This window comes from Lemur catta, chromosome 26, assembly GCF_020740605.2.
Source record: "Lemur catta isolate mLemCat1 chromosome 26, mLemCat1.pri, whole genome shotgun sequence".
Taxonomy (NCBI): domain Eukaryota; kingdom Metazoa; phylum Chordata; class Mammalia; order Primates; family Lemuridae; genus Lemur; species Lemur catta.
The window spans coordinates 9,132,334-9,138,894 of NC_059153.1; the positions used below are offsets into that span (position 1 = coordinate 9,132,334).

At 38.8% G+C, this 6,561-nt stretch overlaps 1 pseudogene; it reads left to right on the forward strand.

The window, feature by feature from the left end:
• Positions 1–1,774: 1,774 nt before the first annotated feature.
• LOC123627685 lies at positions 1,775–6,033 on the forward strand (annotated as a pseudogene).
• The last annotated feature ends 528 nt before the right edge of the window (positions 6,034–6,561 follow it).

Consider the following 6,561-nt stretch of genomic DNA (forward strand, 5'->3'; position numbering starts at 1 on the left):
CAGTTGGATACCATTCTGATTACTACAAGGCTGTTCTTCCTGGCTTCTGCAGAACCAGTAACCCAAATACTGAAAAGATTGAGCCTACATGTAAGAAATGAGTTGGGGTAAGAAAAAACATGCAGGTCAATAGTTTAGATTACAAAAAGTTTGTTTACTCATTTATGTCAGCAGGTCTGAAACTGCCAACATTTCTAACCATCTGAATAAGTTTCCATGGGCCAAGCCTTAGCTATTCCATTAATCATGAACTTTTAGTCAATGCAGCACAGGGATTTCAAGTTTTTGTAAAAGAATTGCTCACTAGGGGAATCTTTAATGTTCATTTAACTAAGTCTTGTTTACTGTATTAGAACACACCAGAATTTGTCTAGTTTCCTCATCTGGGTGGGGAGATTTTTGGTAGTGATAAAGATTTCCTTTTAGGAATTTTGCAAACACAATGTTGCATTTATATGAATATACATGTAGATACGGATTCTAATATGGCTGCCTTTAAATTATCCAATTAATTATGAACCAACTATTTAGTTTGAAATGTTACAGCTTCAGGAAAATTTTCAGTTCTTCGGTTGCTCAGAATGATAGCATCACAGACACATGGGCTTACCCATGATTTTTGTTTCGGTGAATGTTTAAAAATAAAGAGAATCATTTACATATGCATTTTACGTATACACACACAAAAACAAATTTAAAAAACCCAGAATGGTCCTTAGGCATGAGTTAAACACAAGTTCTGACTGAAAAATGGCTATGGAAATTTCCCCTAGCATTTAGAAAAGCTGTTCTCTAGTGCAGAGGAAATAATATACCATGGTATCATATGTTCTTTTCTGATAAAGGAAGCAACTACCAAAAGCTTTTGTTTGCTCAAAGTAACCAGTGCTATTGATGCACCCCCCAACAATTCTCTCAATACTACTTTCAAAACAAATGTATCAAACTTGATTTATTAGATGTAGTTATTTCTTCACATTAGTAAATCAAAAACCAAGCCCCAGATTGTGTGTGTATATACAAATATATATAAAAAACAATGCACACAATTATTGAGCTTCATCTTCTGGACAAGAATGCCAAGTTAGTCTCTCTTCATAAAAAGCAATTACAATTTGAGGACACTTCATATTTGCTTCTTTTGCCAGCACCAAATCTGCCTCATCTGAATCTTTCCATTTCATAAGAAACATTAATTCCCCACTGCTATCCGTGGCACCAATTATTCTTTCAGGATCAAGACCTCTGGCAAAGCCTCTTGGTTTGTCAGCACCATCTCTTTTTTTCTTTGATTTGCTATCGTCAGATTCACTGTCAGATAAAGATTTTCTTTTTGTACCATCTTTTTCTTTACCAGCTCTTTGAGAATTAAGAAATGCTTCAGGCCGGGCGCGGTGGCTCACGCCTGTAATCCTAGCTCTGGGAGGCCGAGGCGGGTGGATCGCTCGAGGTCAGGAGTTCGAGACCAGCCTGAGCAAGAGTGAGACCCCGTCTCTACTAAAAATAGAAAGAAATTATCTGGCCAACTAAAAATATATATACAAAAAAAAAAAATTAGCCGGGCATGGTGGCTCATGCCTGTAGTCCCAGCTACTCGGGAGGCTGAGGCAGGAGGATCGCTTAAGCCCAGGAGTCTGAGGTTGCTGTGAGCTAGGCTGATGCCACGGCACTCACTCTAGCCCGGGCAACAAAGTGAGACTCTGTCTCAAAAAAAAAAAAAAAAAAAATGCTTCAGGGAGACTCGCCGTGACACGGGCCTAAGCCACCGCGACTCGGGCGTCTGGACAGCTCGGACCCTCGGGCCAGGCAGGTGCCGCCCCTCAGAGGGTGGGCCAGGGCCAAGGCGCCCACCCGCGCGGCCCCCCACCGTGGGCCGGAGCCGAGTCGCCGCCCCGCCTGCTGGGGGACAGCCGGCCGGAGCTGCGGGAGCCGGGGGACCCCACGCTGGCTGCGTGCAGGAGAGGAGGGAGGAGAAACTTTGCCCTTTATTGTTTTTAGCCGTTAAGTGCAAGGAACTCTGTGTTGGAAGGAAAAATGTCCTTCTTCAATTTCCGTAAGATCTTCAAGTTGGGGAGCGAGAAGAAGAAGAGGCAGTACGAACATGTGAAGAGGGACCTGCTCCCCGAGGAGTTTAGGGAGATTATAGGAGAACTGGATGACGGAGCCTTTGGGAAAGTGTACAAGGCCCAGAATAACGAGACCAGCGTTTTAGCTGCTGCAAAGGTGATTGACACCAAATCTGAAGAACTTGAAGACTACATGGTTGAAATTGATATATTAGCATCTTGTGATCACCCAAATATAGTCAAGCTTCTAGATGCCTTCTATTATGAGAATAATCTTTGGATCCTTATTGAATTTTGTGCAGGTGGAGAAGTAGATGCTGTGATGCTTGAACTTGAGAGACCATTAACTGAGTCCCAAATACAAGTAGTTTGCAAACAGACTTTGGAGGCATTGAACTACTTACATGATAATAAAATCATCCACAGAGATCTAAAGGCTGGCAACATTCTTTTTACTTTAGATGGAGATATTAAATTGGCAGATTTTGGAGTATCAGCTAAAAACACGAGGACAATTCAAAGAAGAGATTCCTTTATTGGCACACCATATTGGATGGCTCCTGAAGTAGTCATGTGTGAAACATCTAAGGACAGACCCTATGACTACAAAGCTGATGTTTGGTCCCTGGGTATTACTTTAATAGAAATAGCTGAGATAGAACCACCTCATGATGAATTAAATCCAATGCGAGTGCTGCTAAAAATAGCAAAATCTGAGCCCCCTACTGAGCACAGCCATCAAAATGGTTTTCAAATTTTAAGGACTTTCTAAAGAAATGCTTGGAAAAGAATGTGGATGCTAGGTGGAATACATCTCAGCTACTGCAGCATCCCTTTGTTACTGTTGGTTCCAATAAACCAATCTGAGAATTGATTGCAGAGGCAAAGGCTGAAGTAACAGAAGTTGAAGATGGTAAAGAGGAAGATGATGATGAGGAAGCAGAAAATTCTCTGCCAATACCTTCAGATAAGCATGCCTCCTCTGATCTTAATATTGCCACCTCTGAAGAAGACAAACTTTCACAAAATGCGTGTATTTTGGAATCTGTCTCAGAAAAGACAGAACGTAATACTTCTGAAGATAAATTCAACAACAAATTTCTTATTGAAAAACCTACCACTGGTGAACCTGAAAAGGCTATGGATAGAATTAATGAACTTGGTGACGATGCTCATTTAGAAGCTATGGCTGAACTCCGTAATAGAACAACAGTAATCAAAGAGAATGGGAGAGAGAAGAGACCTGAGTCTGAAAATCTACCTGATACAAGAAACCAAGAAACTGTGAACACTAATTCAGTCGGTGAAGGAAAAGAGAATAATGCAGTGATAACTTTAGAAACAAACATTGAAGATAATCTAAAATCTGAGGAAGAAAGGGATCAGGAAGAGAAACAGACATTTGAAAATAGGCTTATAAAATCTGAAGAAATTAAAGATACTGTTATTCAAACAATAGATTCAGTTACTCAAGAGACTGCAGAAAAAGAGGAAGATATTCAAGCAATTGATAGTGAAGTTGGCCTTAAAAAGGAAGACAGCCAAGAGAAATTAGGAAAAGATGACAAAACTCAAAAAGATGTCATCAACGATACAAGTAATGTGGTAGAAATAAACGAGGGAGTAGATGTTCAGAAGGTTGTTGAAAACAGTGCTGAGGATACTCAGAGTAATGATGGGGAAGAAGTGATTGAAGTAGACCAGAAATTAATAAGGAAGCCTGAGGAGGATCTTGAGGCTGGTGGTACTAAGGAAGTTTCTATTAAAGAAATAGTTGAAACTAATGAGATAGATCAAAAATCTGTAGAAGGTAAAAATAAGGAACAATTAATAAACAGTTCAGAGAACATATTGGAGACCAGTGAAGAACTAGGGACAAATGAGGTTGAAGAAATTACTGAATGAAGTAGCACAGAAAAAACAGGTTGGAAATGTAGTGATTGATGCTGACCAAAAGACTTTAGGAGGTGAAACTCAGGATGTTCATAAAGCCACTACTCAGATAGATACAGAGGAAAAAGAAATGCCATGTGAAGTGCCAATTAAAACAGAACCTCAGGTTACTGCAGTTTCACAGCCCAGTAAACTTCAGCCTGTTCTAATACCCAGTATTAATATCAACTCTAGAGATGCAGAAAATAAAGGAGAAATCAGTGCTTTGTCAAAAAATGAAACCATGCTGCTTCCAGAATCTGAGAATCAAAAGGAACATGATGCTGATTCAGGCACTGGTTCTACTGCTGATAACAGCAGCATTGACTTGAATTTATCCGTCTCTAGCTTCCTCAGTAAAACTAAAGACAGTGGATCAATATCTTTACAAGAAACAAGAAGACAAAAGAAAACATTGAAGAAAACACGCAAATTTATGGTTGATGGTGTAGAAGTGAGTGTAACAACGTCAAAGACAGTTACAGATAGTGATTCCAAAAGTGAAGAATTGAGGTTTCTTAGATGTCAGGAACTTCGGGAATTAAGATTTCTTCAAAAAGAAGAGCAACAAGCCCAACAACAGCTTAATAGTAAACTGTAGCAACAACGAGAACAAATTTTCCGGCGCTTTGAGCAGGAAATGATGAGTAAAAAGCGGCATATGACCGGGAAATCGAGAAACTAGAAAACCAGCAGAAACAGACTATTGAACGTCTGGAACAAGAACACACAAATCGCTTGCAGGATGAAGCCAAACGCATCAAAGGAGAGCAAGAGAAAGAGCTGTCCAAATTTCAGAACATACTAAAGAACCGAAAGAAGGAGGTTATAAATGAAGTGGAGAAGGCACCCAAAGAGCTGAGAAAAGAGCTCATGGAATGCAGGAAAGAGGAACTTGCAGAAAGCCAGCATGCTCAAGAACAAGAGTTTGTTCAGAAGCAACAATAAGAATTAGATGGCTCTCTGAAAAAGATCATCCAACAACAGAAGGCAGAGTTGGCCAATATTGAGAGCAAGTGCCTGAATAACAAGCAACAGCTCATGAGAGCTCGAGAAGCTGCAATTTGGGAGCTTGAAGAACGACACTTACAAGAAAAACACCAACTGCTCAAACAGCAACTTAAAGATCAATATTTCATACAAAGACATCAGCTACTTAAGCGCCATGAGAAGGAAACAGAACAAATGGAGCATTACAGTCAATGACTTATTTGAGGAACTGAAAAACAGGCAGACTCAAGAAAGAACAATATTACCCAAGATTCAACACAGTGAAGCTAAGACTCGAATGGCCATGTTTAAGAAAAGTTTGAGAATTAACTCAACAGCTATGCCAGATCAGGACTGTGACAAAATTAAACAGTTTGCTGCACAAGAAGAAAAGAGGCAGAAAAATGAGAGAATGGCTCAGCATCAGAAACATGAAAATCAAATGTGGGATCTTCAGTTGCAGTGTGAAGCCAATGTCTGAGAACTGCCTCAGCTGCAGAATGAAAAATGCCACCTGTTGGTTGAGCATGAGACACAGAAACTAAAGGAGTTAGATGAGGAACACAGCCAAAAATTAAAGGAGTGGAGAGAGAAATTGAGACCTAGGAAAAAGACACTGGAAGAAGAGTTTGCCAGGAAACTCCAGGAACAGGAAGTGTTCTTTAAAAGGACTGGGGAGTCTGAATGCCTTAACCCATCAACACAGAGCCGTATTTCTAAATTCTATCCTATTTCTAGCTTGCATTCCACTGGATCATAACATGGGAAGCATTCTGTGCTTGAGTTGGCTTTTTAAATATGTCATTCTATTCTCTTCATCTTCTGCCACTGTCTATATCAAATAGCTCATGAAGACAATCACCTGCCTCACCTTCTAGGTGTTTTTTTGTTTTTAGTTTTGGGCTTTTTTTTTTTAAAGCAAAGATGAAGGGAAAACAAACTAAGACAAATGCTGGGCCATGCTGGCAAAGTAGCATCTTGCAGTAATTCCTTAAGGTGATTTTGTATATTAATCTTAAAAATTGTATTCTTTAGACACTGTTACCTGAAAAATTATTAAGAGAAATAATGTTTAAAGTTATTAAAAAAAACTGTTATGTCACTAAGTATTAATAAATGTCTTTTTACCTGTCCTAACTTCTCAGTGATGCCTAAATTCTATAGCTGAAGTTCTGCTGTAGAGGATTGAAATGATTTTCTTTTGGTGAATCAGCTCTCATAAAAAAGCTATGAGTTGCTCAAAATGTTCTATTGATTCAGTGAATAAATATATTTTATCTTTAAATAGGAACAAACTCTTTTAAAAGAGAGAAATTATTTCAGTAATTTGTTGAAAGTAACCTATTTAGGCATGAGCTAATAATTGAGGGTGCTAGTTTTATTAAGATAGTGCCTAAAACACTAAATTTTAATCAAGTCTAAGATAGGATTTTCTTTTTGATCAACAGAGACATAACATCCTTAGCATTAAACATTATTGTGTTAAAAATCTTGCTCCTGTTACCATTTGATGGAAATTTTCATCCTAAAATATATGTTGTACAGAATTTGGAAGACAAAAAAAAAAATAAAA